Source organism: Meleagris gallopavo, chromosome Z, assembly GCF_000146605.3.
Source record: "Meleagris gallopavo isolate NT-WF06-2002-E0010 breed Aviagen turkey brand Nicholas breeding stock chromosome Z, Turkey_5.1, whole genome shotgun sequence".
Taxonomy (NCBI): domain Eukaryota; kingdom Metazoa; phylum Chordata; class Aves; order Galliformes; family Phasianidae; genus Meleagris; species Meleagris gallopavo.
In genome coordinates this window covers 2,233,696-2,245,186 of record NC_015041.2, presented here as the reverse complement: position 1 = coordinate 2,245,186, position 11,491 = coordinate 2,233,696, and the positions used below count along the sequence as shown (strand labels likewise).

At 43.6% G+C, this 11,491-nt stretch overlaps 1 protein-coding gene across 1 annotated transcript in view; it reads left to right on the top strand.

The window, feature by feature from the left end:
* Positions 1-11,491, top strand: part of LOC100546531 (urea transporter 2) — a 66,176-nt gene that overhangs the window by 4,696 nt on the left and 49,989 nt on the right. The gene's annotated exons all lie outside the window — the stretch shown is intronic.

The following is an 11,491-nucleotide window of genomic DNA, read 5'->3' as shown; positions in this document are numbered from 1 at the left end:
CCCTACTATCTACTATAAAACGTGAATCTTTGCAGCAAATGGATATCTGTGTGCTGATGTGCATATATGAAAATGCTGCTCTGGAGTTCTGCCTACAAAATCCCTCAAGCATTTACAGCCAGTGCAGCTACACCACTAAACATTACACTGATTATTAACTTTTTACATCTTCCCACTGTCTGATGATCCAATTCCAGAAGCTACTGGCCCTCTTTGTTTAATTGATTAGACCCGCAACTCATGCCATGCACAGCACCTTCCACTTCTATTACAGCCTGCTTAGCAAGAAAATAGTAGCCACTGGGATTTATATATTAAAAGAGTTTCTTTCTGGAACTATGTCAGTGTTCCGCTCTTTGCTAAAGCCCAACAGCTGCCTGTCCTATAATGTACATTCTGAGATTGGATTATTTCCTTGAAAGCAGGGAGGGTTTGAAATCCCTGTTATGAGGGACAAAGGATAGAGGAAGTCAAACTGTAGTAAGCTGAGATCAGATGCAGGGGTGTTGAGTGAACTGCCTAAAACTGCAAAATTGGATGAAGCAGCAGAAAAACACTTTGTCTTGCATCATAAAAATGAGGAAAGTGTGGCCAGTTTTAACATTCTCATGAAGCTCAGACTGTCTTGAGACAGATCTGGAAAATGAACCCCTTTGGATCTGGGCTATTTCTTAGAGCCAGAAACACAGGGCAGGGATTTGAAGGAGGGAAGATTGAGGTTGGATGTCAGGAGGAAGTTCTGTACAGAGAGAGTGGTGAGGTGCTGGAACAGCTGCCCAGAGAGGCTGTGGATGCCGCATCCCTGGAGGTGTTCAAGACCAGGTTGGATGGGGCCCTGGGCAGCCTGGTCTGGTATTAAATGTGGAGGTTGGTGGCCCTGCCTCTGGCAGGGGGGTTGGAGATTCATGATCCTTGAGGTCCCTTCCTGCCCAAGACATTCTACGATTCTATGAAGCTGAAATTAAGAATTGTTTGAGTTTCAGTTTCCTCTCCAGTCCTGGAACACAACGATACACTTTGCCTTGGCTTGCAAACTCTCTAGCATTTCAAGAGGTTTCAATCTGGCTGATGCAGTCTACAAAGGAACAAGTGACACTGGAACCAAGAAGCCTCAAGATTCAGACCCATGGCATGAGACAGAGAGCTTTGCTCACCACCAGCTCCTGGATCCTAGAGCAAAGAACAAACAGGATCACACCAAGTGGCAGCAGAACTGATTTTTCCTCCTCCAGGACAGATGCACAGAAAGAGGAGAGGATATGAAGGTCTCTGAAGGTAAAAACAGCTATACCAGAGATCAGTGTCTTCCAGACAAGCACACAGGCTTCCAGGCCTGTGCCCAGAAGTGCCCACTGCTCATAAGAAAAGGGGTGGCACTGCTAGGAAAATGTAAAACAAATCCAAAGGATGGGACCCAACCAGATAAATAAATTTAGCTCTTCTTTGACTTGTATTTCACCAGGCTTCCTGAGATACATCACTCAATTTTTGGGGTATCCTTCAAAGACATCTCCCGTGCTCAATGCCACGGCCACCTCTGTGCTAGTAAATAGAATTGTGTCAGGTGGCAGCTCATCATTGCTACCTAGACAGTGAACCAAAAGCACAATTATTGTCAGGTGGGGCCTTGGGCTGCTGGCACTCTCAAAGCCATTCTTCACTCCTGTTAGCAATATTTTAAATACACACTTCGAAAAATCTGCAAATATAAGTCACAGATTTCTTGCTAACCCAACACTCAGCACATCGGCCTGCGAGAAAAGTATGAACCTCTAAGAGGGCCTCCAGAGCAAGTATACAGAATATGTGTGCCATGAGAACTACTTAATATTTGGAGCATCCATCATCAATAGTGTCCAGAGTCCCCAGAGCCTGGGGAGTTGTGGCTAAGCCACCATAGGGAACTGGTATTCACAGGGCTTCTGGAACTTCATAGAATATCTGCTGATTTTTATAGCTACATATGCAGCTATATCAGAGCCATACCACAAGAGGGAGATGAACAACAGTGCTGGATGGCTCTCATTGCCTGTATTCCTGATAGCAATTTGCTAGAGAAAGTACTGAGCAGCCATCATGCTGAGGAATGTCAAATAACAGCTTTCTCTAGAGAATTTTTACAGGCCAAATTGAAGGGTCAGAAACTGCCTACATTAGCATGGCTTTTGGTCCATTCTATGTCAACCCAAAACTATTTTGCTCAGCAAACAAGTGCAAGATTATGACAGACTCCTTGCACGCTCTCTGCTGAAACAAAAATTTCCACTCTGTTTTTACTCATAAAAACAAGATGATAAAAGTAATGTGGCCACAAACACTAATGGGAACAGGCTTGCTGGTGTTGTTTCTCCAGATACCTGGCCTCCAGGATATCTCAGCCTTTACTGGCTATGATGTCTGCCTCCCCAGCCAGCATCCGAGCTGAGCATTACCTATCTATAGAAAAAAAAAAAAGAGACTGGAGCAATCTGAGTGATTAGTTCAGTAAGTACTACAGCAGGAGGCTAGACCAGGTGAGCTGCAGAGATGACTTATAACCTGTGTTATCCTACGGACCTAAGTCACTGGAGCACTGTTCTGGGGGCTGTCTCCTGTAACATCTCCATAGAAAAGTTAATGAAGTGCTGGTTAGATGAGTGAGCAGTGAGGTGGGCTGAAAACTGCCTGCATGCTTGAACCCAAAGCATTGTACTCAGAAGAACAAAATCAGATAGAGGCCAGTCAGTAGTGTTGTTACCCAGAGGCAAAAATTCATAGAATCATAGACTTGGGTTGAAAAGAACCACAATGCTCATCTAATTTCAACCCCCCTGCTATGTGCAGGGTTGCCAGCCACCAGACCAGGCTGCCCAGAGCCACATCCAGCCTGGCCTTGAATGCCTTCAAGGATGGGGCATGCACAACCACCTTGGGCAACCACCCTTTGCATGAAAAATTGTTTATTATCTTAATGATCTGGGATTCAGGATAGTTTGCAACTTCAGCAAATCTATGGAAGATATAAAATTCAAAGGAATGGCAGATACACCAGAGAGAGGGTCATGCTGCCATCCAGATGAAACTCAGCAAGCTGGAGAAATGGGTCCACAGGGCACCCAGCTGGAAAGTAGATGGGACTGAGAGAGCTGAGACTGTTTCTCCCGGAGAAGAGAATGTTTGGGGGAATATTTATCGCTGTGTGCAAATATCTGATGAGAGAATAAAAAAGGCAGAGTCAGACTCTTTTTAATGGTGTCCCATGACTGACCTGCGCACCAGTGAGAGATAACAAGCATGCAAATACCATCTACACTTCACAAACAGCCCAGCCTAGCAGAGTCAGGACATGATCTGAGTTTTAGCAATCTGCAGAGCTGCGTATGTGGATTTATGTCACTTTAGAATACCTGTTGAGTCCAAGAGCTGCTGCATCTCCCTGTGCAGAACTGATCCATGCAGTGCAACTTGAGCCAAGGAACACAGCCAAAATCAGCATCAGATCAGCATAATGGCAATCTGCTAAGTGGTTTTCCTTCTTGAAGGGAACAGAGCCTTGAGAGAGGCATGGAAACAGAGCGTGTGAAGCTGGGTTAGGGCCATAAGAGTGTTTCCTGGCAGAGCTGACAAGTTCAAACACTGTACCCAGCTAGTTCAGCTCCCGCCTGATCATTCAGGCACTTCTCCAAACAGCTCAAGTACTAAGCCTGATTGGGATCCAGCCACCAAACCCTCTTCTGACAATGTCAACCACTGATCTCAGTCCAGGAGGACTTCTCAGAGCCTTTTCAAGGAATGGCCTCTTCCAGTCTTCCCTTGAAGCCCAAATCCCAAAAGATCGGAGCAGACATACTTCATCAAGTATTTAGGTTGGCAGGTTGGCACCTAACTTGGCACAGGTACAACGTTTTCCAACATTCCCATTCTTCTGCACCAGTCCCACCCTTAGGCAGTGCCTGGGCACAGAGTTGCAGGCAGGCCTTCCTGCAAGTGACTCCTGCACTCAGCCTCCTAGTAATGAGCCCAGTCCTTTTCAGAAGATAATGGATGGAAACATAGATTTCCTAACGCAGACGCTGCAGCAGTTAAGCCTTCCCCATAGCTGGTTGTGTCTACAGTCCAATGACCCTATCACAGGTCATGAATCTCATGGCTCTTCTGCCTGCAGTTAACCAAGCAGGCTGTGCCAGGGACTTCATTCCTACACAGATATCAGCAAAAATGTGATCTTGTTATTTATTAACCAACTCACTGATTAAAAAAAGCTTTACTCCAAGATATCCATCCCACACCTGCATCCCACATCAACTTCTTTGAAGCTCCAGAATTGGACACAGCAGCCTGAATCTTGTCTCTTGGAGGACATGAAAAACGTGAAGTCTAAAATTCAAGCCCACCATACCTCATATGGGGATGTCCCATGCGAGTTATCCATTGCATTTCTCTTCTTTGGAGTTGCATCTTACAAGACAGAAAGCAAAGGCAGCCCGAGGAGAAACGAATAAATGTACTGAAGTGGAGCAGAGCATCTTCCTCTGCAACCCCTCCTTTCCTCGTGCTACTTTTTCTGCTGGATATGAAGTCAGTGACTGGCAGCATCTGACTAGTGCCTGTCAGATCAGAGAAACACTTGCTCATGCAGCAGCATTAAACCAACAGCCATCGTCAGAAACCCTGCTCACTAGGGGAAAAAGAGAATCCAGTCTCCTGTTAAAAACATCTCCATCAAAAGAGATGCATCCTGGGAATTACACAATGCAAACAACATCACTTCATTCATGGAACATACGCTCTATTTCCACTGAGCTGGGAGCAAAGTCATAAAGCTAGAAGGGTTCTTATTCAACAACTCATTACTCTGGCAGTCAGATGAAGTTGCAAGGTTGCTTCTCTAAGCCATCACTCTTTTAGAGTCCTAAAGTAAATGTAGCTGCAGTTTAAATTAGCCTGACAGGTTCCTTAAGTTCACAAGATTTTTTGCTGCTGTTTCTCTTATTATTCACTCTTTCAAAACTCCCCTCTCCAGCTTCATCTCTGCCTTTCACAGATATTTCACAGTCTTATAAAACTCTCAAATATGCCACACTTCTGATAGTCCGGATTCCTCCAGCAGGCTAGGGAGGCAATGTTAAAAATGCAGACAAGAAAAGGGGAAAAAAAAAAAAGGTTACCTACAAAATAACTAGGTAAAAAAAAAAAAAAATTAAAACAGCAGAACAGCGGAACCAAGTCTTCCATTCCAGTATATTAACAGAATAGTGGCTCCAAAAACTGCCCAGAAACAGCTGAATCCAACAGGCTGCATGTTATTGTGGTAGCTCTAAAACCTTCACAGCAGGAACATCAACACGTCTGCAATCGAGTTTCCTCACCACCGTAGAACCAACATTTTAGGAAGGAGGGAAAGATGGAAGGATGCTGAGACGTCCTGGGTAACAGAGATTAACATTGGAGAGGTCCAGTATAGGTATACTTAGAGTCTGCTTGGAAGTTTGGAGTCCCTCTTAATTTTGGAGGAGAAAGGACAGAGTTAAAGGAGACTTAGTTCAAAAACAACAAAAAAAGCAGCAGGGAAGAGGACATTTGGAGAGGCTTTTGGCAAGAGACCAAGGACAGAGCAAGAGGAAAGGTGGGGAATTCAAGAAGGAACCTTCTTGACATTTGTTTGGAGCTCACAAAGTGGGAGGAGAGAACAACTAATTAGTAATATCAGAACAGGAGCCATGCTAGCCTATATAAACTGGTGGGGCATTTTCTTTTCTCCACTCTTAGCCCTGCTTTCCTTAATAGCCAGCAAAGAGACAGCTGTCCCCGAGGTCATCCAAAAGGTAAGAGCATGTTGTTCCTTCCTTTTAATGCACAGCCAAAAAGATGCTCCCTGTTAATGGCTTAGTGACCAACTTATCCAGGTCTTCCTCCCTAAAACATGAAACAAAGAGCTTTTAAAAGTCCTCAGTGAGAGCAGCTGATACTCAAGAGAGACACAGAGATTAGGGAATGTCACAGGAATTTCAATTATTGACAATTTTCTAGCAGGCTGAGGATTTATTAGGACTTCTTAGCACAGTTGGCTGAACAATGAGGAAGAGAAAAAAAAAAGCAAAAAAAAAAAAAGCTAGGACTCTTTTAACACCTCCTTTCACTGCCTTTCTCTTCTACAAAATGAAAAATGCCCAGATAGTAATAGTACGTGGTCAATGTGATAGCATCTCTGGATTTCTCTGTCCCAGAGACAGATCTCTGAAAATTGAATTGGGAATGGGCTTAATGAGTATTTGAATCTGAGGGATGAGCTTCCTTTTGAACTAATGTTTTGCAATCTATGTTCTGTGGGAAAACCTGAGCTAATTTTTTTTTTCAGTCAGGGCCAAGTGCATTATAATCTCTCTGTTTTGGGGTGTATGCTCATGCATGCGTGTGTTCACATATATATATCACAACACTTACCAGCTTTACTAAAACCCTGTTAATGTTACAGACTTTATGTAAGAATCTGGGTTGCTGAGGATCTGGCCCTTTCCTCCTATTGTGCTTGGATGCAGGAATTCCTCTAAAAACTTGCTGCACACACTGAGCTGGCTGCCCGCACACTTCACAGCAAAAATGTGGAGAATGCAAGATACAATGGCTGTAATTGTGTGGCAGCAATTCCTTGGACAAACAAATTCCAGCAGTACTTTCAATCCCCTTGATTTTGTAGAGAAATTCTATCAGGGAAAGGGAAAATTTGAGAAAGAATAGGAAAATCCTAGGTAACTTTGCTGCGTTTTCAGAGATAAAACCCAACACCTAGCAACACAGACACCAAGATGGGAATAACTATCACCTATGAGTACTGAACAATTAGCTGTATAAAAGCCCTTTTCCCAGCTGCAAGCACAGCACTGCTATTACTATGTATGTACATAATGACTGTATGCCAGGGCTTGCCTTAATTTCAGCAAGTGAATAAATACCTTCTTGCAGGCCAGATGTTGTAGGAGTGCAAGCAGCATGGAGTCTGCTATGCTGCAGCTTTAATGAGGCATTGCTGAGATGCCATAGGTACAGCATGGCGTGGTCGAAATGTACATAAGTGGAAGAGAAATTGATTTAGGGAGACATGAGGTTGTGTAACATCAGGGTTTTGCTGCAGGACATCTATTAACTCCAAAAAGATGACAAAGAAACCCAATATGTTGGCTTCCTGCCTCTGTGATGATTTCACTTTCGTGCAAGAGAAACATCTTACTTTTCTGCTCTTAGCAGCTTCTTTAACAGCTGATGCAAAAGTATTTGGATACTTATAGCTGCAGAACTCTCACTCTTGCTTACATATACATCCTCAGTGAGGACATCAGTGAGATCTGTACCCGGCAGCACCTCCAGGCAAGGGGAGGCAGCAAAAATCTGTAATCATTGCAGGAAAGCAGCGGTGCCCCAAAGACAGCTCTCTCCTGGCACAATACACTATGGGGAAAAAAAGCTTTTGATTGTTACTCTGTGCTGACAGCAGACCACAAATCAGTACTTGCTGTTGCACACCAACACTGTGTTTTACACACCACAGACAAATGGATTGAAGAAATTAAAAAAAAAGAATAACAACAACAACAAAAAATCCTCCCCCCTTGGCAAATCAAGTACTCTGTACCTATAGAATAGCCCTTTCAGAATTATTGCCATTTTCCTTCTTTGTGCACTAGGAAAAAGAGTGCTTTGACTGAAAGTGACACATTAACTCCACTTGAATGGCAGTTCAGAAGGCCTGCTGTAGAGCAGCCTTCTCGCAATCCCCATCAGCGGGGACACTTTTCACCTTAAATTAAAATTCAGACATCTCTGTCCTAAAATTCTCTGAACATCTCCATTACTCTGGGATGAGATGCCATTTGTCCTCTATCCTTTCTTAAAGAGCTGCCATTACCTACTCCGTATGGCAGGGTAATGTGCTCACAGAGCTTTCGGATGAGCAAGCAGCGCAGCCACCGCTTCTCATAATTTCACAAGCTGTTAGAAGAGACCCACAGGTTCTCTTCTACCTCTGCTGCTGCCATTTTCCAAGCGGCTCACTGGTACTTCATACTTTCTCAAGATGACTGAGTAGCTACGTCCTCCATACTTTGGGTTTCTGGGTAGAAAGGAGTTTCCACGGGACAGAAATACCTGTCACCACACTCAGTGGCAGCTGAACCATTACACAGGAGGCAAGCACCATGCAGCATCTGGGGTGTGGTTCAGGGTCTGGACCTCTATTGTGTCACAAAGACCCAAAGTGTGTGTCTGGCTTAACCACCAGGCTGCTCTGCAAGTGCTCTGGTGTTTCATAATTACATCCTTCCACTGCAGCGTGTATTGTGTAATAGAAAAGTTGGACTGATGTCTATGTGATGTCTCTCCAGTAGCTCACCCCTAGGAGACACGTACTTGACAGGCAGGGAAAAAATAACATTAATTTGACCAGGTGATGCCTATGATCACATCCAAAGCATTCTGATTTAAAATATTCTGGAAGAACAGATATGCAAGGCTTTGACACAGCCTTCATCAGAGATGAAATTCAGACCAGAATAATGGAAGTGGCTCATCTGGCGTTTTTGCCATGCCAGTTTATTGAGCTGACTTAATTTCTGCCCATTAAAATCCGGAGCAAATGAATTTATAGAATTGCTCAGGTTAGAAAAGACCTTAAAGATCATCAAGTCCAACCACAATTCAACCATACTACCCTAACTCAAACAACCCTCTGCTAAATTATGTCCCTGAACACCACATTTAACAGTTTTTAAACACATCCAGGCATGGTGACTGAACCACCTCCCTGGGGAGCCCATTCCAGTGCTTAACAACCCTTTCTGTAAAGAAGTTTTTCCTGATATCCAACCTAGACTTACCCTGGTGCAACTTGGGTATTGGGTATTGGGTATTTCTCCAAGATTAGGCTTGGAGACACAATCACTACCAAACGTATAATTTGAGTTGGAAGGGATCCTTAAAGGCCATCTAGTCTAACTCCCTGCTACAGAGAGCCCACAGCTCCATCAGGTGCTCAGCCTGACCTTGAACGTTTCCAGGATCAGGGGCATCCACCACACCTACGGACAATCTGTGCCACTGCTTCTCCACCCTTACTGTAAATCTTCTAATATCCAATCTACAATAAAAGGCTTGGCATCTCACATGGGTTTGGCGTATATGCAGTTATTACATATTGCAGGGTAACAATGAGAAAGGAATGAAGCTCCATTCAGGCACTCACTACAGAATTCCACTGTTCAAGTGGACCTGAGAGTGGCTCCAGCACTTCTTGTGCACATTACATCCCACATGTGAGAGCATCTCCATATTTCTGCGCAGCAAAAATATCTTCACTCAGGGTGCAGGGAAACATGGACACAGAGCATCTCTTTGAAAGTATAATAGCATGTGGTTTTACGAATTAGTGTCAGAGACAGCCTAAGTTACCTAGAGAGAAAGACTCTTTAAATTGAAAATGTAAATGCACTTTCACCAAATGAAGAGCATTTATCTTGGCTGGAAATTTTGATTTAAGTGAAAGTGCATCCAATTCACTTATTCCATTATTTCAGAATAAAATATGGTAAAAGCGAAGGTTAATGAATCAAGGTAATGAATTATAACTGAGCCAGGAAAAAGCCCTCCAGCACTGAGACATTGTCCCTAACAGTGCTCTCATCTTTTTCATTTTTCCCTCCTCAAGCTAAGCTCCTTGCCCTTGTGTCCTACCCAAAGGCAGATTCCACATTCTTCTACATCCTGGTCCTGCCTTCGGCTAGTTTCATGTTGGTCTTATCCTTAAATTAGTTGGGAACTTCCCAAAGAAATAAAATGTTCACTGTTATGTGTAATACCTGCAGTAATAAGGAACTGGCCAGGATCTACATCCACCACCCATCTGCAAGCATAATGCCCAGAAAGGAGGCTGCTTTAACTTGTTTTTCACCCCTATTTCTGAAATACAGATTCTCTTCTCCAGCTGCCAAGAAGGCTTTTATTGAAGATGCAAGTGAGTTGAGCACTAACTGCAATACTTAAGTGCATGTATCATCTTACTTAAACTACTAACTCACAGCCAAAGTTCTTTACTTCTTGCACTCACCGAGGAGAACCAACACAGCTCTGTTTCTGTATTTATTCAACAGTGTATCTCATCTCATCACACGGAGGGTGGTGAGGCACTGGAACAGGTTGCCCAAGGAGGCTGTGGATGCCCCATCCCTGGAGGCATTCAAGGCCAGGCTGGATGTGGCTTTGGACAGACTGGTGGTTGGCAACTGCACAAAGCAGGGGATTGGTCCTTTTCAACCCAGGCCATTCTATGATTCTGTGATTCTATGATTCCATGATCTTTGTCTTCTTTGTCTAGACGACAACCAACAATTAGTTCTACTCCTCCTCAAATAACTGAGCACACTCCAGGGCAAGGTTTGGATGCTTTTAACTTGCTGAGTTCATGTTGAGAACTGGCCCTTAAAACAAGTAACAAATTAGCTATGAGATTTTTTTTAAAAGCAGTTTTTACAGTTAGATGCAAGCTTCTGAGCCATGTGCCTGAATGAAGTTGTCTAGAGCTGTGTGAAGTGTCAAAGCATATTGCAACATCTCCCATTCCAAAGGGCATGTCTCCCACATGGCACCCCATATCTGCCCCCTCCTGAGCATGCTCCAAGCAATGCCTGCAGGCCTAAACACCCCTCTTTGGCATAAAGTCCTCCCTTTATTATTTAGGACTTGATATAGTGTATACAGCATTTAATAAGAGGCATTTTGTTACTCCCAGATGTTTTCTTAATACAGATTATGGTCACCTGTCTCATGTTATGCTGAAGAACAGTGGCAGTGCAGGACACCTAACATTGACTGGGTAGGAGGCAGAGAGAGGGCAGCACCAAGATAAGGCAAAATGAAGAGCAAGCACTCTCAATATGGCCTTTAATGTTGTAAACCAGTGCTGGGTTCAGAAGACACAACAGCTACAATTTAATTTCAGTGGAGCAGAAAACTGCTTGTTTATGTAAGATCCTTCAAACTAAGCCCATACTGATGAGAACATCTGACCTGACCACAATAGAAGACTACATAGAAACCCATAAACCTAATGTTAGATACCTGTTAGTGATGGCTGATGCATAGACTCAAACTGATTGAGTAACAGGGGAAATTGAATAATTGAAGCAGTTTCTTAAGTGTGATAGAAACTCTTAACAAGTTGGGTTTTGAGGTGAACTTCAACTTGTGTGAAGCCAGTGTCTGTTAATGCCACCCTGCTCTGCTTGAAGTCACCCTTTCAATTAGAATTGCTTGATTTCTGAAAAAAAAAGTGTGATACAGTTGATCAGAGTGTTAAGATCAGGTGAAATAACACTGACATAATGGCCAGTGGTTCCTTTGGGCGTTCAAATACATGGCGGTATGAATGCCTGGAAAGCCCCAAGAGAGCATGAAGAGAGAATATGCTCAAGGAAACCTGGGAATCAGGTAGTCAGACCAAGGATTTTCCTCTTTCAGCTCCAGA